Source organism: Camponotus vicinus, unplaced genomic scaffold, assembly GCF_025532165.1.
Source record: "Camponotus vicinus isolate PSW18456_S1 unplaced genomic scaffold, iyCamVici1.0 SCAF_3, whole genome shotgun sequence".
NCBI lineage: Eukaryota > Metazoa > Arthropoda > Insecta > Hymenoptera > Formicidae > Camponotus > Camponotus vicinus.
In genome coordinates, this window is record NW_028141967.1 from 24,587,602 (window position 1) to 24,611,977 (window position 24,376).

General features: G+C 32.9%; 2 protein-coding genes across 4 annotated transcripts in view; one reads left to right on the plus strand and one right to left on the minus strand.

Moving 5' to 3' along the window:
- LOC145967886 (uncharacterized) overlaps positions 1-24,376 on the minus strand; it is a 61,522-nt gene that overhangs the window by 20,795 nt on the left and 16,351 nt on the right. The window contains exon 1 of one of the 3 annotated variants that reach the window (XM_083092943.1): positions 13,890-14,182. The exons of the other annotated variants lie outside the window; for them this stretch is intronic. The gene's annotated coding sequence lies outside the window, so the exon portion shown is untranslated. Of the gene's footprint in view, positions 1-13,889; positions 14,183-24,376 lie in introns of those variants that run through there. 3 annotated transcript variants of the gene reach the window in all.
- The window catches only part of Sytbeta (Synaptotagmin beta), a 28,670-nt gene continuing 22,152 nt past the window's right edge, over positions 17,859-24,376 (plus strand). Inside the window, exon 1 of the mRNA XM_083092961.1 lies at positions 17,859-18,295. The gene's annotated coding sequence lies outside the window, so the exon portion shown is untranslated. The remainder of the gene's footprint in view (positions 18,296-24,376) is intronic.

Sequence of the window (24,376 nt, forward strand, 5' to 3'; positions counted from 1 at the left end):
TACCTATTTTCAAAATATTGAGAATTTAATGAAAATTGTACAGAATGTCCTTACATATGTTTAGAATCTTCAGTACAATTTTTAAATCGATTCACTAAAGCGTTCACAAGTTATAAGGATTTTAATTTGCACCGAATTAACATGTGTTCTTATGGGAAACGTATAACCACGTCGATTCAAATGACAAAAACACATGGAAATAATATTCAGAATTTGTTTAAAATTTGCAAAAGTGTAATTTAGATACAGAGGAAATATTTGGTCAAATAATATTATACAAGTACTAACTGGTTAAAAAGATATTAAATATAATTCAATGAAATTAGCCATATAACTGACACAAGGCGAAATTCTCTGCCAAAAGTTAATCATTTCAATTAACAAAATTTTGAATATTTCAGTAAAAACGCAATAAATATTAAAAAATACATCTCTGCACTGTAGCTAAGATCAAATTGTAATATTCCGCGCAATTTCTCATACTCAAAATACACCAAAAGTGGATATATTCGTCAATATTGATTTTCAGCTACTTTTTGCTGGGATTGTACATACAAAGCATCCTTAAATAATTTAATAATCTATTTAATAATCTAATTTCTCGAATGAATTCAATCTCGAAAATCACACTAGACGTTAATGTACGAACGATGTTAATATAATATTTTGATCATTCCATATATATATATTTGTCCATCTTGTTTTTCTTTTCCCTCGTCATCTTCACGTGCGAAAGGAAACGGCAAATAACGCGCGTGAATGAGAGACGGAAATAATGGACAGGAGGCAACTTGGTAGTCCACGACCTACTTTGCTAGTTTTTATCAAGATCTCTCTTCTTTCGCACTCTCGTCTCTCTTATTTTTTCGTAAGTCACTCCACATTTTTCTTTCCCCCTCCGCATCCGTTTCCCTCTTCTATTCAACGTGCTCGTTGAGAAGAAAAAAAGATAACGAATAAAGATGCGAAAACTTTCGCAGCCGCAGATCTTTCTCTCCGTGAACTGAAATCGGAGCGAAAATAAGATATGAAACCGAAATCGATTATATATCTGTAGAGCTGCCGGAATCTTCGTGGCAGAAATGTCTTGATAAATTTACATGGTTGGATTTAAAGAAGAATTTATGTAAATAGAAAGTACATGCGCGGAATAAAAGGTATGGGAGACAAAAACTATTCTAAATTTACAATTACATATATTCACACATAATAAAACTGGAAGCTTTGTCCGTTTACCCAATTCTTTCGAGATTAATTAATATCACATTTTTTTACAAAAATGAATATTGAAAATATAACATAAAGCTAATATTCGCATTCCTCTTTTGTGCAAGTCTTTGAATAGTTGGAGTTACTTGTTAACGATATCCTTTTTTTTTATCGATGAAACTTGTCGACATAGGATTTAGATTGTCGATGAAAGTTTTACACTTGAAATGAGCACTCAAAATCGTTAGCTCGGTCAACTGGATGGTCCACTGATCGTTTTAGCTTCATTACTTGTTGAATGCGAGCCATTGTCTAACGTCGTTTATCCTATCTAAATGGATTTCTAAGCGAATCGATAGAACAATAAGCTCGCACAAGGATGACTACTATGCATCGATTATATTCTGTGTACTATTTACGCGACTGTAGAGAAATTATAGGTGGAGCATCTGCAGTTGAATGACTCGCTGCCATTTCCAAAGTAAATAGCGAGCAAGTTAGTAAAGATGCAATAAGGATTTTGAATCTCTTATAACAGTTTCATGCATAACATGCGACAAACATCGTGCATATTATTATTGGTCGATTAAATCTCGTGTAATTCTATTAGAAAAAATCTTATATGTAATGACTACAATTTTTGTAAATTTTAAAATTTATATTATAGCTTCCTTACAATTCCATATTGGAAAAAACATTTTTTCAGTAACGACAAATATTGAGAGCAAAGTATGGCTTTGGAAAAACTGACTTTTTTGAAGATAACATATTGAGAGTGTATTGAAAAAAAAAAAAAAACGATATGATTTATGCACAAATGCGGATTGTCAATATTTTACATCAACTTTCATTTCTGCACTGTGATGTATTTTTTTTTATTCGTTCAATCTCATCGAAAATCCGACGGATGACTAATTCCAGTTATATTGTGACTCAACCATCCTAGTTCCGTGAAACACAATGACTACTCCGTGTACATCAATATCGACAAAGTTTCGTTTTATTCAATCGTTTGATAATTGTCATTGGACGTGCGGCACGTGTTATTGTCTAAAGTTTTAGCTTACATCCCGCATCAATACTGATTGCAAGTGCAAAGATAATACCGTGAAAGCATGCTTCTGCGAGATAAGTTACTTGTCCTTAACGCGACAGATTCAATTTCAAGTTTCCTGCCGAAGACAAAAGAAAGCTCAATTCGCGAGGGCTGCTGACAATTTTCTCTATATGATTCCATGCATTATGTACGTGAATCTGAGGAGAGAGGTACCTTAAAATTTCATACTCTCTTGGAAATGGAATCAGTATATTATCATTGATAAGCAATGGTTTCACTTATTAGTATTAATTATTATAATATATTAATTAGTAGTATTAATTAGTAGTATTAATTATTATAAAATAATTTTACTAAAAAGATGATTTTACTGAAAAGAATCAGTCAGTGACTGATTTTTCAGAGTAAAACTTGCAGCCATAATCAATGAAATGTAAAACGGAGGAACAAAGTGTTTTTATTAAAAGTCAATGAAATACTTTGATCTTTTGATCTTGTTTCAGCACAATGTAAATTATAAATAAATTTATCGATTTCTTTAGATGTGTTCTATTGCACATTTCTTTGTCGTAATTCATAATAATAAGGGTACTAATCGATAAAACTTCTCTTTAATATCTGCTTTGCGACACGTTACATAAATGTAAAAAGGCAAAAGATGCTGTGCTCTTTGATATTCTAAATTTAATTTCAGTTTTTTTGATTCATCGCAAGAGCACGCACTATATATGTATATACTCTCTTTCTCACTCTTCTCTCTCTCTCTAAAATTAAATAATTTATAATCCATTTACGGGTGAGTGCATTTTAGCGTACATTGTATCGAGTTAAAACGCATCCCGCCGAAATCCGAGAGCTGGCGAACGATACCTGGTTAACTAGCAACATGAGGCCAGAAAGAGATTCGAATTTCGGTCAGTTTAAATCTCTCTTGTCATAAAAGGGCAAAGGGGCACATCAACAGATAATCATATTTTCGACTCATCAAAATTCAGCGCTTTTAGTTTGAATGAATTTTTACAAGCTCCATCGAGCAGTTTCAATTTTTATATTCTACAGAATGGAAAAATTCAAATCATATTTGGCTTGAATCCGTGGCGAATATTTTTTTATTTCACTTTAATTCGCGACAGAAAGCTGCATTGCTATAGTTTAAAAATATTGAAATCATTTTTTCTCTCTCCTTCTATCTCTCTCTTTATCTCTTCACATGATAAGCAAATTAAGATATACAAAAACATTCGGGAATACTCCAAGTTTGTCATAAAGAGACGTCTTGACGCTCCAAAGTCTCGATGACACCATTGGACGCGTCGGAAAACGATTTACCGAAAATCGAGCACGAGAGGAGGGGACGGCTTTTTCGCGAACGTGATGGTTTTATCGAGAAACTTTTCGGTAGTGCAACGCAAACGCAATTCTCTCGCCGGTAATTTTATGATATTACGTGCACAGTGTACGTCAGAAGATCTCTGCGCCTGCCTGTCTGCTACATCCGCCGCATGTGAATGCGTTTCATCGCGAAAGATGCATCAAACAGTACTATCTACTGCGATGCAATACGAGCCAACGACGAATAGTATGTCGTAAATATTAACACGAGAGGATCAAAGAAAATTAAGCGCAGACCCCTTCATCGTATGTAAATTTGCCACGTCCTGAAAAATTTGAAGGAATAAGAAAGTTTCAGCCGTGCGTTTAAGTTTCTTAGTTGATCTTAAATTTTATCGAGGAAAAACTGTATGTTTAGAGAACACGAAACTATACAGAGAATTCTAAAATTTTTAGCCAGAACATTTACAGATCGAATAAAATCTGATTCGATATTTACGACGTGACTTTAATGGCGGATTCTTTTTAGGAATATGAAATTCATTTTCTTTGGCGATATTAAAGCATCAATAAATTTCGAATTAATGAAAGATGAAAGGATTTTTAGCAAGCTATTTTTTAGAGAAAGAGAGAGAGAGAAGAAGAGAAAAACAAATAAGTAACTTAATTATTCAATTAATTTTATTATTTGTATTTTTTAATTAATTTTGAACAAAATTAAAAAAATTAAAAAAATATATAATATGAAAAATTAGAAGATTGGAAAATTATGAATTTATTAATAATCTTCCCCATTTTATCGACTCGCTGAGAGAAGATAAATTCTATTACCAAAGTTAAGATTGCAAATTGCAGAAAGCTCTGTTATATTTTTATCTCCCGTTTTAATTATCTCTTTAATCTCTTTCGCGAAAGTAATTAAATTTATAATATAGAAATTTCGACATTATAAGCTCTTTACTGTACGCATCGATCTTGTCCACGATCGTTTGTCCAACAAGACGCGAATGTAAATGTAATACACCGAGCGGTGAATCAATATTGTCATAAGCCATCTGTCGCGCGAAGCTCGCTAAAATCCCATCCGCTTACAAAGCCGCGTTAAGACGTTTAAAATACGTCAAAGTATCCTTCCTTTGTGCTGTCGAGGACAAAGTCTCCTGTGCTTACCTAGCGCACAGTTGTCTGATGTTCCGATATAATCGGAAAACTTTATAGTTTCTCTTTCAAACGTGTTCGAACAAATCAGCTTCTTGCGGAAGACGCTTGGCAACTAATGTACACGATACATTTTCCGCCAAATGTGCACTTACGTCACCTTTGCACACCAAGTCTCTCAATTATGATGTTACAAAATTCGACAGAGAGGAACACATAATTTATTCGAGCAAATCTGATGATTGAAAGTATCAATTCATCACAGTTTATGTTAACAGACAAACAAGAGATATTAAAAATAATTATAAAATAATTAATGCAATATCATGCAAGCTTAATGTCATTGTATAAAATAAAAGTTTATTTCTTATTATAGATAAAATCCTTTAGTTTTTTTATTATGCGATTGATGGGTGCACTATTTTATACGTATAAAAAGTTGAAAGGATTGATGTAGGAAGACGTAAATATAAGGCAGTACTTCGCGCGTGCACGTCAAATGTCAGACGAAATTGGACGCGAGGTTCAATGGCAATTACGAGGTGCTAGATCTATCCGAGCATAGCGAGATCTTCGAAATTGGCTATATCTACAGCTATAATTACTTGCCGATAATACATCCGCGATCGAGGCCATTCATGTCGCAGATAGGGCGTGTTGTGGCTTAAAGATATTGACAATGCTTGCGAGAATATAAATTAATTATTATTGATAAGATATATATAATAATTAACTGTTTTTTAAGATTTTATTCATTACCTGTTGAAATTATTTTTTGCATTTATTAAAATATCAGTGCTGATTACTTTTTCATCGATATGAGAATTCATGTGAAAATTAATATTTTTAACTGCAACATTTTTAATATAATTAGGAAAAAATGACAAAGTATTATTCGAGAGCTTCACATCTGATATAAAATAAGTATATCGTATATTTTATAAAGCGAGGAGTCTGATCTATAAAATAAAAATAAGGGAGCGATACGGCAATACGAACGTTAGTATCCATTCGATCTTTGCAATTCAATCATCTTTTGAAAATCAAAGTCGGGATCTTATAAATTCAGATTCGGAGGCGATGGTCCTCTGACCTCTTGCTACCCTTATATAGGCGATAAAATACCCCTACCAGTGACGCATTCGCATTATCGATCACGAAGTATCATGTAACACGTGAAATTTTAACTCGCTATTTATAGAATAAATAACATTCATCTTGTGTATATGTATGTATATGCATAGTCAAACCGAATAAAATTTCAGCAGCCCCGATAATATGTGAAAAAAGAAAAAAAAATTTCCACCACATTTTTATACCCACGTGTAAACACGTGTACACGTGTCTTATTAGGTCAATCCCACCATTCATTCGGCAAGCTTTATCTTTCTCTCATTAGTCTCATCTCTCTCTCTCTCTTCCTCTCTTTCGGCTACCTATTCTTTTTCCTCTGTCTGTCTTTGTCGCATTACACGATACACGATGTTTCATTTCAGGGAAAATAGTGTCGCCCTGTGAGCCCCGAGGAAATGTCACTCTTATTTGCCTTATTATAAATCTAGGAAAACGGGCGTGTAATAAAATTATCTTCGGTGGCTTTCGGGACTCGGTGACCGCAAATTGTTCGCGAGTGGTTTTGCGTGACAGACCGGAGGCGAACGCAAAGAATCTCGACGTGGCATTACACTCGTCGAGCTATTCGGCCGTTCACTTTGTTGTTCTCGCATGTGTGGCCCGTAACTTTACAAAGGACCATCGCCCGCGGTTAACTCTCCAATCTGGAAGAGTTTGTTGCGTCGTGTCGCTGGCAGGAAATGAAAATTTACAGCGCTTCTTTTGTTCAGTAAAAATAGAAAGAAATAGCCAGTGCTCACTGGACCGGAGTCTAGAAAAACCGATATAGCAAAGGGCAGACATTTAGGGCGCCCAAATATGATTCCGTGCGAGCTTTTTCATAAAGAGATATGTAAAAATTTTTTTAATTTAATTTGTTTTCACATCATTGAAATTTTCATTTAAAATTTTCTACATTCATTTTGCGGATTGCGCTTATTTTAAGACCCGAGAAAGTAAAAGAAATAAATATTACCTCGTATTTCTAGAGTTTTTCTTCTACCTTTTAGTGAATTTAAGATTCCTCTAACTTTTATGTACATATAATTTACTCAACTACAATATATTGACTCGTAATATTTGTTAAATTATCGATTTATTTTGTATCGATTGAAAGAAGAAAATAAAGCACGCTTCGATTGCCTGGCTGAGCCTGGTAAAGCCGATAATTTGAAGACAGACTCGCGTGACAGAGTAATGGGCGATAACAACTGAATGACAACTGCAAGCCACATGTAATTTACGGACGAAACCACACGCGTTAAGTGAATTCGCGTAGAGAGGCGATGCATGGCTGTCGAGAGGATTGGCTGCAGTGGCGAGATAATGTCCTAGTCATTCTTGCCACTGCAATCACTGCAGCGACTGTATAGCGCCTCTATATAATGCGACAGCTATCATTTCGCGTGGGCGAAGATTGACGTGTGCGAATTTCAGAGACTCGCGATCTCTTATGACAATTGTTACGAATCGTTGGTTGAAATTTATGAACCTTTTTTGTAGCCAACGACCCAGATGTCGGATTAACTGTCGAGATAGGGAAGCTTTAGTCTGTGAAATTTGAACATCGATCGATTTACATCTTGACGCGAAACTAATTCTTTTGAGATTCCTTTCCATACGAAACTTTACTATGTCAAGTTTTAGATTTATCGTCTTAGTTTCACGATTAATTTACTGATTTTGAATTTATAATCATGGATTTATTATTCAGAGAAAAATAAAAAATAGCGTAATGCAACTGTCAATTATTTAAATATCTTTACAAGAAAATTTAAAAAAAAAATTTTATCTTACTAAAAGATGTGAATTTTGAGTAGTGAATTTTATTAAGAAAGAAACCAAAGAGAATTTCTACGTGTGTGTGTATGACACGTGTTTTACTTTCCTCAATTTATTTTAAAGGATTAAAACTGGGGTGAAAGTATTAAATACGTCGGAACCGACCGTCAGTTTAATTAACCATGGATTAGATGATCACAGCCCTCTTCATAATACAGAGAATGCAAAGTTTAGTAAAGTGAGTGCTAACTAAATTTTTCACGATCGAAGAATGTTAAGAAACTCTATTGAACGATATATATACAGGGTGTTTCTTAATAAGTGAGAAAAATTTTAGGAAATAATTCTTTGTCAGAAATTAAGGGGGGTTTTTCATATAAACATATACTCCTACATCCCTCCCTGTGAAGTTACTCTTCCAAAAATGGAGTAAAAATTAGGTTTTTATTTTTTTCTCAAATTTGGAACAAGTTAAAGAAATGAAATTAGGTGAATATTTTCTACTAGTAAAAACGTTATTTATTAATATTTTTTTTAGCCTCCCCTATTGTTATAAAGGGATGAAACTAGCGCCCCCTATTCAATTTTTTATTAAAACTTTTTAATGGACCGGAATATGATCATCTAAAAATATGCATTAAAAAGTTTGATTTATTTAGAAACTTTTTTATTTCTTTTATTTTTTTCATAAAATCAGTAGTTTTCAAGAAAAAAAAATAAAATACGTTATCGTGCATAGCACGATGCTAAATAGCATAGGTTTCGAATTACGAGAAGTTAAATTTCAAAATAAAAATAAAATTAGAGTAAATGTTGGGAAAATTGGAACAAAAACAAAATTATAATAAAAACCTAAAAAATAAAAACCTAATTTTTACTCCTATTTTTGGAGGAGTGTAATTGCACAGGGAGAGATATAGGAGTATATGTTTATGTGAAAAACTCCCCTTAATTTTCGACAAAGAACCATCTCCTAAAATTTTTCGCACTTATTAAGAAACACCCTAAATATGCATATGTTTTGCGATTATTTCTGAGGGAAGGAAGTTGAAGAAACACTTGGATGAATAACGTTTCAAGAAGATTGAAGAAGACGAGAAGAGGATGAGAAGTTAAATAGTTTGCCACTATGTGAATGTTAACACACCCCTTAATTGCAGTTCCAGAATACTTTCGAAAGTACCCAGAGATAATTATAGCGATAACACAAATGAATCGATCGATGGTAACGGACGTAGAATAATCCCGAAAGAGGTATTGGAAAAAAAGGAAATATACGAAAAGAGAACAATTGGAGTTTAAGTAGAAAAGTTCCCGCTATCGCGGACGAGACTGATTACGTAGTTTGTGCATCTGTGTCGCGCGCGAACACCTGCTCATCCCGACGAAAAAGACAGAGAGAAAGCAATCGTAGCGTATGTTATTTTTCAGAAATTCCTTTTATATCGCGCGAAGATAGAAATAGAAGAGCGATCTTTCTTCGTCTCGCATTTCGCGCCGCGTAATTCCGTCCCGCTGACACATACAAACACATGTTTAACGCCAAGTCGAGCAGTGCAATATGACTGATACGGACGACATGAGCTTAATAATCCGCGACTGTCACGGGCGTTTCCAGGTCCGCTGCATCGCCGGCGATTTAGACGGACTGTGTCCATCCGACGTGCTTTAAAGCGTCCTCGATACTCGATTTCGCCGTCGCATCAACAACGATATCGGGAATGTCGTATCGCGTCCGCGTTTGATACCGCGCCCTACCGTTTCCTGCGATGCTACTTTCGAATCGATGGACATGCACAAATGCATTCGGATTACATATGCAGTAGAAAGGAGGAGAAGCGATCGCGTGTGTGTGTGTAATCCATGTTTTGCACCTATCGTCAAACGCGCACATTTTTCACGCATGTCTTATTTATATTCCATGTCCAATTGCAATCGCACATAATCTTCTGTGCCCATATTTCGTATTTTTTTGTTGTTGCGAAAAAGCTCGCAAAAATTTCTCATTTATTCTTTCGAACAAATATTTCACGAGCAGTACCTATATGTATGCATGTATGAAAAATATATTCTCTAAGCATATTACATTTTTTTACCGACTCTCTAATTACTTTTACTTTTTATATCGGCATCGCATTCGCGCATCAAATTGGATTCCTTTCAGCAGTAGCTGCAGTTGCATGACCTGAGAGCGTTTTTCTTTAAACGGAAACGCTCGTAAGGGAGGAGAGGCTTGTACATCGTAATTCTGATGCTTATACGTAACATACATGCTGCAATCTGACGGAAATGCACGGGACTTACTCTACCTATTCAATGATCTTTGTGCCGTAAAAAGCTGTTTGGCTGTAAAAAAATACGATTGGCTTTATACAGCAGTTTATGTTACATCGGTCAAATAACATAATGCCAGATTTCGACGATTTATTATGAATGTTATGAATATACTTCCACAAAAATTTTATGCAGCTGTTTTTAATCGCGATAAAATTACAGTAATATAACTTTTTGATGAGAGAACATTCATATATAAAATAAAATGGGAAATATTATTAGATTAGGATTATCATATAATATCACACGTTTGACAAACAAAATCCAGCATATTTTTATGTTTATAGCGTTTTACAAGAAAAACTTTTTTCAGTTAGAAAAAACAAATTCAAAGTATTGCTTATTAAAATTTAAAATATCGTGATATAAAAAATAAATTTTAATACTTTCTTTTTAATTTTTTATATTTTCTGTTTTCCATATTTTTCTGTCTCTTTGTGCTGCACTTTATATCCTCTATTCGTTGCTAAATATCGTTTTCATCTCTTCAGCTCTTTCGTTCTCTCTGGTGCATCAAATGATTACATTCATTAATTAGCGCGACATGGAAGTAACATGCGCAGCATAAATTTGCGCCTAGTGAAATGACATTAAAGGGATATGAAAAGACGAAATCTCGCCTACGTCAATATATCAAAGTGAATATTTGTTCATTAAATTCCGTTGCGCGATTAGCAGCGAAGCAAATTACAAATAAGAATAAAATTTTGTTTTCAATTTTGCGCTCAATGTTAAGTTTTTACGAGTAATTCAAGAGAAAATAAGTCAAAAAGAGCGGTCGGGCTTGAATATTTATCAAGTTCTATCTTGAGTGCTTCATCACATTTCTGATATGGAGAAAACTTGTACGAGAAATCCAGGAAAAAGATGTTCTGTGTGTTTATTGGATAAATTCGAATAAATCTCTATAGTTATTGGCTGTTTAAAAAATATTTGGCCTTCGCGTTAGAATAATTATTGAGTTTATTAAATATAATATATGTGTGTCATTCTATGTTTTTTTTATTACAGTTTTATATGCAAAAGAATGTGCACAAATGATAGACATAAGAAATGAATGATATACATAAGAATATGCATAAGAATATAACAATGCATAAGAATATGCATGAGTGTAACAATATGTATAAGAATATAAATGAGTATAATAAAATGTAAATAAAGATAATAAAATATAAATAAAGCTTACAAATCGTCGAGATTAAAATTTTCCATTATAAATTAAAATAAGAAAAGCACTGAGATTAGTATTATGGAAAATTTGCATAAATAAATTTATAATGTGATATTTATATTTGAGAAATATGCAAGAATTAAAGAACTTGAGAAAAATTCAATAGATATTAAAAAGATATTAATTAAAAATTCCCGATTTCCACTCAAAAACAAAACCAATGAATCGTTTAAAAAATGTATAAACTTGTTTTTTTTCTAGGAATTTTTTTATTTACTTCATCTTTAGATATATTTTGGAACTTTTAAAAATCATAAAATTTATTCTACAGAGACAAAGAGAGAAGAAGAGAGAAAAAAAAGAAATTTAATTCCTCTTATTAAATTTTATTTTTTTTCCGAGAATCTGAGGGAACATATAGGTGTCGTATTATACGCCCACTTTTTAAATGAGGAAATTTTGATGTCAATCATATTTTTTTCAATCAGTTTTAAAATCATTTAGGTCATACCTCGACAGCGGAGTTAAAGCACTCATGATGACGGGGGTATAGATTGTAAAGCGTTCTCGAATGACCCTACAGCTCAAATACTCTCGTCGATCCGTTGGACACGCGTGCACGAGATGGGCGTATGAAATAAATAAAAAAAAAAAAAAACGTGGTTTTGAGATACTCGAATCAGCTTTGTGTGCAATAAATTCGATTCGTATTTGAGATCTAACGGATATGTCGAAAACACGCCCTTGATATAATTGTTCCGCATTGAAATTAGATATTTTGAAATAAAATTTTATATTTTCTATGTCCTTCAAATATTATATATTCGCATCTGTAAAAATTCTCGTCTGTATTTGACGATGAATTAAACACAATATTATATCGAGTATTCAGTTCAAAAATACCTTCAAAATTAAGTTTAAGAATTCTATTTTAATTGTTATTTTGTTATTGTACTAATTTTCTATATTTTATACATTCCGTTAATAAAATTATTATATTATTTACATAAAAAAATATATTTAATTATGCCGTATACGCTGTTCGGATATTGATCTAACCAAGTACTTATCTTGCCATTAGTCTTTCTAAAAAAAGATAGACATTTTAGTCTAGACAGTAAGCTAAAGAATCGCGAGCTTATATAAACGATAGATTTTTCATTCGATATTTTCCATTAATTTTCTCTGTTTACAACAACCTTGGCATATTATAAAAGAATGTTACTTTCATATCCACATATATATTACGTTGGTTTTTTTTGAATATCGCCGAGTAATATATCCATCTAATTTGCCTTCGAATTCTCGCAGAGTCATTTCCATAAACATGAATTAACCGCGGTTTAACAGGCACCAATTAAAGGGGGAATGAATATCAGTTGAAACCTCAATTAACTTTAACTAATATCTATGAGAGTACAGGTCATAGGGGGATGTGACTTGTAGACTAAAATATTAATGATTCGAAAGAGATCAATTTAAATGTAAATGCCACACGCATTTTAAAACTGTTCAGCCCGAATAAACTACATTACGTATTCAGAGATTAAAATTTGAAATACGGCTGGAACTCCACGAGGGATCGCGCAGCAGTCATTCAATGTGAAAAGGCGCACGGTATAATTAGCCGGAAATTATGAGAACGGCCGCGCACGAAGTAATTGGGGGAATATAAAAAAACCGAAATTCTCATCTCTCGCATTATGTAAGGGAAACGAAAGGAATTCGCAGGGCTATCGAATCGAAAAAAAATATCGGTACGATTCGCTGAAAGCACACGACGAGATATCACAAAAGCGATGCAAAAGGTTACATGTATCGAAGATCTAAAAAAAGACGCAAACAAAAAAGAGAGAGAGAAATTGATTATATTCGCGTCGATATACACACGCTCTGGTTACCGCGGGCGAGAGGATCTTCGTGCACGCTTTTTTCCATAAATATCGATCCAATCCACATTGGACGAGCCATAAACTCGGCTATTTCGCCGAGACGCGTGTGCTTATCTTTCGGCTCGGCTTCCAAGTTCATTGATCGCGATGAGGGGGATTTCGAACGGCGTTGAGATGGAAATAAAACTATGCGCGAAAAAAGCGTGGCTGGGAAGAGGAAGAGGAAAAGGTATCACGCGCGAAACGGGTTGATCATAAAAGTGATAAATCGCGGAGCGAGCCGTATTCCTCGCGCGCGCGCACGAGTCATATTTAAGTCATATTTAATTATAGCCCGCCAAATATCGGAGTCTGGTTCGCGAAAAATAAATCCTCGGAGAGATCGCAAGATTGTTATTTTCTCAAGAGATCTCGACGAATAAATACAACGGGAGAACCGATATTTTCCATCTTAAGACCTATCAAGAGAGCTCGCCCACCGCGATTCACTTCTAGAACATCTATTTATAACATCATTCTCAACAGCTCGATTGTTCCGGCAAATGTTAAAAGCCAAATATACACAAAACGACGATGATCAATGATGGACCGGATGGCGGTACCGATGTGACAGCGAACGACCTCGAGGTCGCATCATCCTCGGCTACGTGCCGGGGCTTCTTAATTAGCTGTCTTTATCATTAATCAACCGACCACGGTGGTACAAGTGTAGCAGCAATAGCGGGCAGAAAGTGGCGGAGGAAGAAGGAAGGGGTAGGGAGGGGGTGCGTTCGCGAGGGTGAAAAGTGGGCAGACGGGGCGCGCGGTGTAGTCGGCGGAAATCAGCAGAATACCGCACCTGATCAATTAAGCTGCTAATCGCACCGAGATGACTGCTCGCCGCTATCATTCGTCGGATTGTCCTCCACTATCTCGCGTACCGGGATCCCGACTGCGTGTCCTGCTCATCCTCCGGCATCGTCGTCCCCTGTCCTTGACTCGATCTCCTCTCCTCGACTCGAGAAACGAGCGACGAGTCAGACGCGACAAACCGACCCGACCTTCCGCCGCGAGGGTGAGACAAGGTTTGCTCTTCTCGTCTGCCTTTCTCGAGGGAGGCGGCGACGACGAGCACGCGAGCTTGCGCGAACCTCGCACCTCGCACGACTAACCGAGGCCTGGAATCGGGGCTTGCCTGCCACCCTTGCTGCTAAATGCTGAAGAGCGGCGCCACGAGCGAGAAACTACCCCCTTCTTTCCCTTTTAGCTACGTGGGGAAGAGGAAACTGCGCCGCGCCGGCGATATATCGGGTGGCGCGGAGCACGAAGATTCTCCAGGGAAGCTCTCTGGTTTAATCGCACGCGAGCATCCTTAAACTCGCCTGAGAAATCTTTGCGCGCTTTCGCGTTCGACGCGGCGTATTTAAAAGCAAAACCAACCCCCCCCCCCTGCGAATAAAGACTAAAGTTTACGCTTGGTATTTTAAACGCGTGACATTTTCACGCGATATTTCTGTCAATACAATTTTCTTGTACCAATAGCGTCTTCTCTTCCAATTTTCGAGGGGTCCTTTCTCTCAGTTTATATATATTACATATGTTTATACAACCATTATCGGATGTACTCGAGTCGTGCGATAAATGTCAAATGTCAAAATGCGCCGCAAAAAGCATTTTATTAATTGAATTATTGAATAGTTGGTGAGGCAAAATTGGTCGAATGAGTTTCTTATGTCAAATAAATGTAGTTTTCTAAGATATATTATAAATATTGGGAGAGAATTCAAAAATATCAGTCTTGCCAAACATGTACATACCTAAAAATCTACTGTGAATCAACAATTGATCGAAGTAAAAACAAAAACTAAATTTATTTTTATCAAAATTACAACAAGTCGAAAATTCTCTAAATCTCTTTAAAATTAATTTAAATTCTCTAAATACTGTTGATATATATATTTAAAATTATAACTTGAAATAGCCAATTTTAGATATGTACACAATATATCGCTTAAAAATAATTCGACGTGTTTTTCTTGAAATGAGAAATTTAATTTAATCGATACACATTGCCATATATTTTTCTCAAACTTTTCTTATTTTATCCACATAGATTATATATTCAAAATTTAAATATTTTTTCATATGTTATTTGCATATATTATCCGCATTGCTATTGAACCGTGCCATTCTTACTGCGGATTTCCCTACGTCGTGTTTTTTTTTCTCTTAACCCATGGCGATGGGAGGGTTCGTGATTTCTTTTTCTCGTGTCTTTCTCTACGGAGCAACCACCTGTAACTCCTTCGAGACAGGCATTTCAAGCTGCATGCACCTCTATCTTCGTCTAACGCTCAACTTAATCGTTGCATTATTTTTTACACCCTCTCATCACATCTTTCACATAGATTGACAATCTTGTACATCAAAAGATAATTTATATGTTTCCATAAATTTTTCATTGCCTAATTAATTATTTAAATTAGCAACTAAAATAATAAGAAGAAAAGTTGTTCTCTTTCTCTCTTTTTCTCTAAAATACATGTTACTATCTCGAAATTTATTTCTAGCTTTTACAGATTTTTCAAATTAAAAATTTAAACGCAACAATCTTTTTCAATGAATTTAATTAACTACATTTAATTTCAATGAATTATGAGACTCAATCATTTCTACGTGTACTGAACAAATGCAAAAAGACTATTCTTTCCACATACTTCAAATTTACGAGAACGAAAGTTCATTGAAAATTTATACAGATATTTTCATTCAGAGATACAAATCTTTCTGTTTTATAATATTGAAATAATGTAGGAAGCATGTGAGAAAAACATCAGCTGTCGAGAGGAATAATTCAACGAAAGATAAATATATTCTACGTTACTCGCCATTCGTAAAATAGAACTGACATCTTTATCGACATCGGAGAAAATAGAAAGCGTTAATTTAACGTGAAACACGTACACGTAACGATGATATAAATTGTACATCTAAATATAATCCGTAAAAAGGAAAAAGTATTTAATAGAATTATTTATCGAGTAATAGAGCGATGTAAAACGCAGTCATTAATAATAAATTTTTGCATGTATAATGTATAGTTTTACAATATTCATTACTTTATATTCATAAAATATAATTTTCATATTGCTTTTTCCAAGAAATTTCGATTTGCAATTTAAACAGCCATTAGCTCATCAATATATTCATGCGATAATAAATGCGATCAAAATTATTAAAATAAGAAATAAGGACAGAAAATAAATACGTTGTTTTGTGTTGCGAATGAAAATATCTCTTATATCCTATTTTTATATCAGGCTTATATTATCACAAATATATCGATAATTTCCGCCGCAAAGAGATCTATTTATGAAGAAGAAAATATCGTTAATCGAGATAGAAAAAATATCACTGGCAGCATATTATTTTTTCCTTTTAGAAGACATTTTTGCCAAGATTTTCCTTGTGAAAGCACCGTTATTAACTCTATTTAAAATGAAACTTACTAGAGCAAAGTGAATCTATTGCATCAACCTAATAACTTTACCATCTTCATATTGTATTATACATAAAAACTCTTTACCTTCCAAATATCTTACGATTAGATTTAAACTACTTTTGTGCCACAGTTATAAGGAAGAAATTAAAATTAATTCTTAAGCTAAGGTTTATAATGAGCTTTTTATCTTCTATGTCACGTTCTTAAGTAGTTGTACTTTTAGAAAAAGTCAAATGTCAGTGTAATTGCATGCAAATATAAGTGAGTCCTTAGATATTCATGCGGAGACTTTGGTATCCTATATAACAAAGTTTTATATTTTTATTTAATATGCGTTATATTTTCGAACTTAAAGTTTTACGCTATATATCTTTGATAATTTAATCAATAATACATGAAGAATTTAATAAATACATGAGATAACATGTCACTGGTGTAAAATTTTCATGTGGTTATAAAAAAACAAAAGACAATATTATTAAAATATTACATTTTATAGTATCTTTCTTTTCAAAATATATATGTTTTAAATTATGATGCTGTTATTATTCTATTAATTTTTCGATTTTTGTGTAATATTGTTTCAAACTATCAACTTTTCTTCGATCGTACATTTCAATCCATATTTTATACAAAAATCAAATTTTTTAATATATGTCACAGTATTATATTTTAATGTTAAATCAATACAAACAAGAAGGAGAAAAAAAAGAAGGAGATCATATAATATTGTTTTTTATTCAAAATACGCAATAAGATCTCAATATGTCTTATTGCACAATTCGAAACGATTCATGTACATTAATAAAAAGAGTGACAAAAATATCCGGTTATTGATCATCTGATAAGAATCCCAACTAGTTGATTAGCTAGGCTTCTATGATAAAAGCTGAATATCAACCAAATATGTAGGAGGTCTTGCCACCTGACATTTCTCTACGTTCTGTCATGTGCTTCTTATCTAGCTCCGCATATACACTCCTCGTTTTCTGTTTCACATATCTCTCGTTCGCGGTCAGCGTTATATATATTCCTTGTTTTCTTTCCACTTTATCTGGTCCTTCTGTGTCCATCTCGACCATCTGTGTCCAACCTTTTCTCTGTACGGTCTCTATTTTTTGTCTACTTTACCTCTTTACCTCTTTCCTCTTTACCCCTTTCCTTTTGTTCCCTTTCTCTTTCCTTTGCTGCCTTTTTCCTCCCTCGCACTCCGATATACATATATATATCTGGCACTCTATCTCCCTCTTTTTCTCTCTCCCACCCTTTATCTCCCCAAGAGGGTATCTGATATCCCGCTAGAGAAGTTCAGTCGTTGACGCGCCGTGAAACCAGCAACAACATCACACGAAAATTTATTAGCAAAAACGAAATTTATTACAAAAACGAATATAATATCGGGAAATTTTGCTGATTTTGATGATTATGTTTCTCTTACGTGCGGCTCTTAAAACGTTCACCACCGAATAGGCCGAACCATCGCTTTGATCGCGTTCAGCACGAATTAATCCAATGAGAACTGGAATCGATATTTCGTAAATAGTGTTGAAACTTGCAAAAGATAAATAATCGGATTACGTTACAATCCGATTGCGTTATGCAGTCGGGCGGACTATATGGCCGGTATATCTACTGAACGGGCGGATTCTATTGGTTGCTTCTACTGAAAGACCGTCTGACTACGACAGGATCTTCCACTTATCATCTTCGACGAATTCGCTCATGAATTACTTCTTGCTACTGGCTTTCACATTCGCACAAAAGTAAGGAAATATTATTACGATAATATTATTAAATTTCTGTATTTATACTTTAATTTGAACAAATATTTTTAATTTTAACATTTTCTTTTTAACTTTTAATTAGATTTTATTTTCTCCTATTTAATAATATGACACATAATATGACTTTTTTATAAATATAAAGTTTATAATAGATTATAGAATATATATTTTTATATAATTTACTATTATTAGTAGCGTAAAGATTTTTTAATTTACTTATATATTTTATAAATTTAAATTATTTAAAAAATTGTTTTGTTAATTTATGAAGAAAGAAATATATAAAAAAATCGTAATTTCTCATTTGTTTAAGCAATACAATACACAAGTCATACAAGCCGATAATGTGGTTAAATCAGTATAATCGATCGCCGCCAATTTATTGAAAGATCACTAGAGGATATGAAATTTCGATAACATATCCTATCGTGAAAATTTTTGCAACTATAGATAAGTTATCCGTTTATCGAATATGTTCAGTCTAAACAAGATCGTTTACAAGAGGTGTGAAATCAAATCGGATTATATCTATAATTATAGGAAAATCATTCAAAGTTGTTTTTCTGTATTTTTTTAAATGCAACTTTCATACAATATTAATATTACATTTTATAGAAAATGCATGCATTAATTTATATTTCTGCTTACATAAAATTGCCCCCTTAAATATATAGTTGCTTTAATATTAGTAGTGCTTATTAATATTCTTTAAAAATCGCAATACTATTTTATTTTTTATATTTTATAATAAAATAAAAAATTGTTGTGCGAAAAATATTTTACATTAATCACTCAAGGATATGATGTATTATTATAAAATTTATATTTAATTTTCTCCAAAAAATTAAATATTTTGGTTAAATAACTCATAATTAATAACAACAAAATGTGATAAATCAGTCGTGACAACATTATCATCATAAAGAAAATGACAACCCTATATTTTGTACAAAAAAATTGTAAAAGTAAGAAGTTATACAAGTATTCATTTGCGAGATTTCGCAAGAGATAAAAAATGCGTTAGAATTTATTAGAATAATATATTGCGAGCTGTCACCTACACAAGCCTTATCCTTTTCATCAGAAAGATAAAAAAACAATCATTTCCCCAAGGGATCGTATTATATTTTCAATTTGTCTACAATTTGTAAACGATGTTGTCACAAACTCGCAAACTTGATATTTTTAAAATTAATTATACAATGCAAAGATCCGAGAAACCGAGAAATTTGAACCGTGTTTAAAAAATGTCATTTTTTGCATTTAAAGAGATAAAAATTTTTAATCGACTCGTAATATTTTACACAAAGAATTGTATAACTCTGTGAAAACACGAGGTGCATAAACAAATTGCATTGTCCAATGCAAGACACCGAATCAAGAATAAATTGAAAAGAAGTAATTTTTTTCTCATCTCCGTTGACGATGACATAATCGGGATTAATCAGACCAAAAAAAATAAACATTTGTAAAATGTAGAAAGAGAAAGAAAGAAAACTAACCGCGTACATTTCCATGTAAATTTGTGGTTTTTCCATCTTCCAAGAAATGTAAGATAAAAAGAGATGTAAATTACTATACATTACATATATATATCTATAAATTCTTGTACAATAATTTTTGCAAATCCACAAGACGTTAGGGTTCACAAATATTTGCAGAGAATCAACATAACAATATAATCGCATATTCTTAAATTTTTTTGTTATTGTCTCCTCTTAGTTTTATTTTAGTTTTTAGTTTATAAACCGGGAATAACCGGGGATACATTGTTATACACCGAATGCAAGCATTGTGGCATTGAGATACGATGCCATTGTACAATATAAAACGCGCACATACATACAATACGTGCGTCATACATGGGGCGATAAAATCCTATCTATGAGATTATGACTTCAAGGCACGTAGTCTTGTTATTTTCTCTGTCGTTCTAATAATTTTTTAATAAATTTCTTTTTAAAAAGAATGATATTACAACAATTTCCATATTTTCGATAAAAAAAATACTTATGGAAGAATTGGACGGATCAGTTATTTTAAATTCTGAATCTCGAGATGTATTTTCGAGGGATTTATTAACTTTTAATATATAACTCATCCTTCTTAAATAATTCCATATATAAATTAATTTGAGAGAACGCTGAGTTAAAATAACTGATTTTCTGCGACTATCTTTTAGCGAAGCTACGTGTCGCCGGGTCAGTTATTAAGTATAATCATCGTGTTAATCTGCTGGAGAACCGTAATGACATGATTTGGTCGAAAAGACGGGAATAGAGTCCGACGACAGATAATTATGCTAATAGGATTAATTACCGTCTGTAAATTTTCTCGTAATTATAATAAATAATTCAACTTTTTACTCTACTCATTAAAATTCGTTGAAAGTTCCACATTGTAATATAATTCGGAAAATTCTATTTTTAATAAAATATGAAACATTCAAGTGCATAAAATAAATTAAAAATTGTAAAATTAAAAATTATAAAATTTAATATCATCGATGTGTGAAAAAAAAGATAGAAAATTTTACATTTGATATTGATTTTATGTTAATAATGTCTTCTTCTTTAACTCAATTGAGTGCAATATCTAAAGCATTTATGCATTCTTTACGTTATAATATTGTGGAATCTGATTCCTATTATATTTTCCTATTCCCCTCGCCCAATTTTTCTCTTTCTCTCTTTTCTCTCAATTTCTCTCTCTTCCTCTTTTTCTCTCGACATGGTAAATAATGATGGATCGATTATTAGATTAATGCTTCCAATACTTCTGCATATCATATCGTTGTGTGTGTGTGTGTGTGTGTGTGTGTGTGTGTGTGTGTGTGTGTGTGTGTGTGTATTACTTGGATATAAAATATTAATCGCTTTCGCAATTCCACAGTAATTTGTTGTTCGACATTGACAATTAATTAGTACCGAAAAAATTCATTAAAACTTTTTTTAATGTCAAGCTTTTTGCCCTTTGTCAGCCGTTTTATAAGAACACTTCATCGGCAACGTTACAAAAGAAATATACAAAAGTAATATCGATTGTGTCATTATATTTAATAATTCTTTAATAATTTGAGTGTTTATATTTTCATAATAATTACATTTTTCTGTAATTAAAATTCAGATATTTGTAACGTATTCAATCAAACAACTTTAAATCCGCAATTAATGAGAAAACTTTTCACTTTATTTGCATATAAAAAAGATTCGTATCTTTACGCTTCCCTTGTTACTGCTTGCTCGCATTAATCAATTTTTGGTTGACGGCCGTATAGCTCTCACGAGAATAATTTAGATTGCTAAAGAAAACTATTTTAGAATTTAAATGTCCAGAGAGAGTCGGTCATCACACAGCTGCATCACATTTTCACTCTTGTCATCGAATAATTCGAGACAATCGCAATTTGCGCTTGCCGGCAACCCCAGTACTTACTAGCGTAGTTGTTTACCGAGAAGCTTACTCATTATTATTCAAGAATGGCAGTCCACGATGTGCCAGTCACGCCTACGCGCCTGTTGCCAAGGCTATACAGAATCCGTGAAAACCAAGAAGGGATCCGCAATAAACATATCGAGCAAATATTTCAAAAAAATTATTATTTAAGGTTGCTTATATTTTATGCGTGAAATCGTATAAGCAACTTTAAATTCGCTTCCACAAATTATTTAACAACAAAGTAACTTTTCTTTTTATGCACTGAGAAAAAAAGCTATCAACTTGACTAAACCGTTCAATTAAATTATTATTTTTTTCTAATTGAAATATTTAAATATTAAGTTAAATAAATGTCATGTTAGATTTAATATGTATTATTTAATTTAAATAGTTAAATATTTCAATTAAAAAAATAATCATTTAGTTGGTTTAGTTAACAACTTCTTTTTCTTAGCGTGCACCAACTCATAAAATACTTAGAACATTTTCTCTGTTGAAAAAAGTATTGTGGCTTACAAAAAGTCTATGTGTTAAATTATATTTTAATTGTTAAGTAAATTATATTGCAAGAGAAAATTGTTCCCTCCCTCTTTCTCTCTCTCTTTCTCTGCATGCGTATGTGTCCATATCACTTTCACACCAAACATGTATAAAGCAACATAATTTGTTGAAAAAAATAGAATAGGAAGGCAACCAAGAATAGCAACCGCGCATTTCTCTACAAAAATGTTAATATATTTATAATATAAAATAATTTTATAAAGTACTCGCAAATTCCACTTTACTTTCCCTTTACTTTCTGCATATTCTGCATTTCATTATTATGAAGCGAAATGATTCAGGTGCAAATTCTGAAACAGTCTCTACGGTCGTATTATTAAATGTATTTTGCGAGTTTCTAATAGAGCAACGTGCACTTGATCGGTATAACTGATCCAATTACGTTCTCGCGCTTCTATGACTACAAACTCCGCTAATAACTTTGTGTGATACGCCAATCTCCGGGCAAAACACATAATTAAAGCGAAATCCATAATTACATCTATAAGGCATACATCGCAAGAATGTGGACTACGTGAGACATGCAAGTACTATGTATACACGAATGTTTATGTCCACGTAACACAATCTAGCAATAAATGCACTTGCAATACCCTGAAGCAAGCCCGGAAATATCAATCGTTTGTTTATCACAAATATTCCCTCTAGAACGCATTTAATGTCACGTATGGTTTCCAGAAACATCTGTCCTGTGGGAAACCATTATATTTTTAAACATTTCAATTAAAAAATTAGACGAATATCCATCATGCAAACTTAATATTAAATAAGTAAAATTATTAATTAAGCTGAATAAACAACAGTATATTATATTCACAAAACAAAACAATGATAATTGACTTGAGTCAGTCTTACAAACATATCCTCGCAAGTTTTCTCGGAAAAAGTATTAAATTTGTCGTGTAATTTTTATTCGATATCTTACGTCGCGATAATGACATAACTTTGAGATTCTTGCATTCGACAGATATTTTATCGACATCGTAGCTTGATATGTATCTGTTATGATGTTGAAATAATAATTTAATGAAAATTTTGCTGTAAAAATTACATGCGCAAAATCTACATAATTTAAATAAATATTAAATATCATCGTGCATATAAATTTAATGTCGACTCTCTTGTTGAATGGTTTATTAAATCATGTCATATTAAATCATAACATTAAAGAAACCATGTTTGTACTTTTTTACAAAAATAAATAAAATGTAAAATAAAACTCGTTCACGCAATTTACTACGGCATGAAACTTCAATAAAAGCAAAGGGACGGAGAGTTGCAAGCGAATGGATAGAGGCAAAGTGGAATGCAGAGAGAGAAAAGGTAATTTATTATCCAGGCGCGTTAATTGCATAAATCGTGCAAAATGTTCAATTACGACAAACGACATGACATCGTAATTGCAACTAGTTGTCTCGGTTAAGATACAATCTCGTATCCGAGAATATAAATTTTTGCGACTGTGTGACTTTTGAGACTGTCGAGTCCAATTCACTTGCTACGATCTTTCCTGTTCCCTTTCGATTTAGAATTAACCCGACGAGTTTTCGCCGATTATTGGTATCGATTTCACTTCCAACTCATGATAACACAATTATCGGTAAATTCTCATTAGAATCGCGAATTCAATTAAGTACTGCGGAGTAGCCTGAGCTCGTCGTATAATTTACTTCAATAAATATTGCCTGTCTCTATCTACGTCTGTCAATAATGTACTCTCGCAATCGTGTGAGGATAATGTTGATAAAACCGAAAATAAATTAGTTAATTTTAAACTAGTTAGATAAATTAATTAAAAAATAAATTAGTTAATTTTAAACGACTAATCAGAATATAACAAGTTTCATATGTCAGACTATATTATTTTTATAATATATATTGCACTCACATATATTCGTTTTCCAGAAACAACATAGGAATCCAAGAAAGATATAAAAGACCTCTGAAGCGCATCTTTATTCTAAATCTATTTTTATATTTAAGATTATTTTAAGCGTGATCTTGAATAATCTTAAGGTTACACTCAGTCAATGAAATGATTATGTAGCATCTTAAGACTGT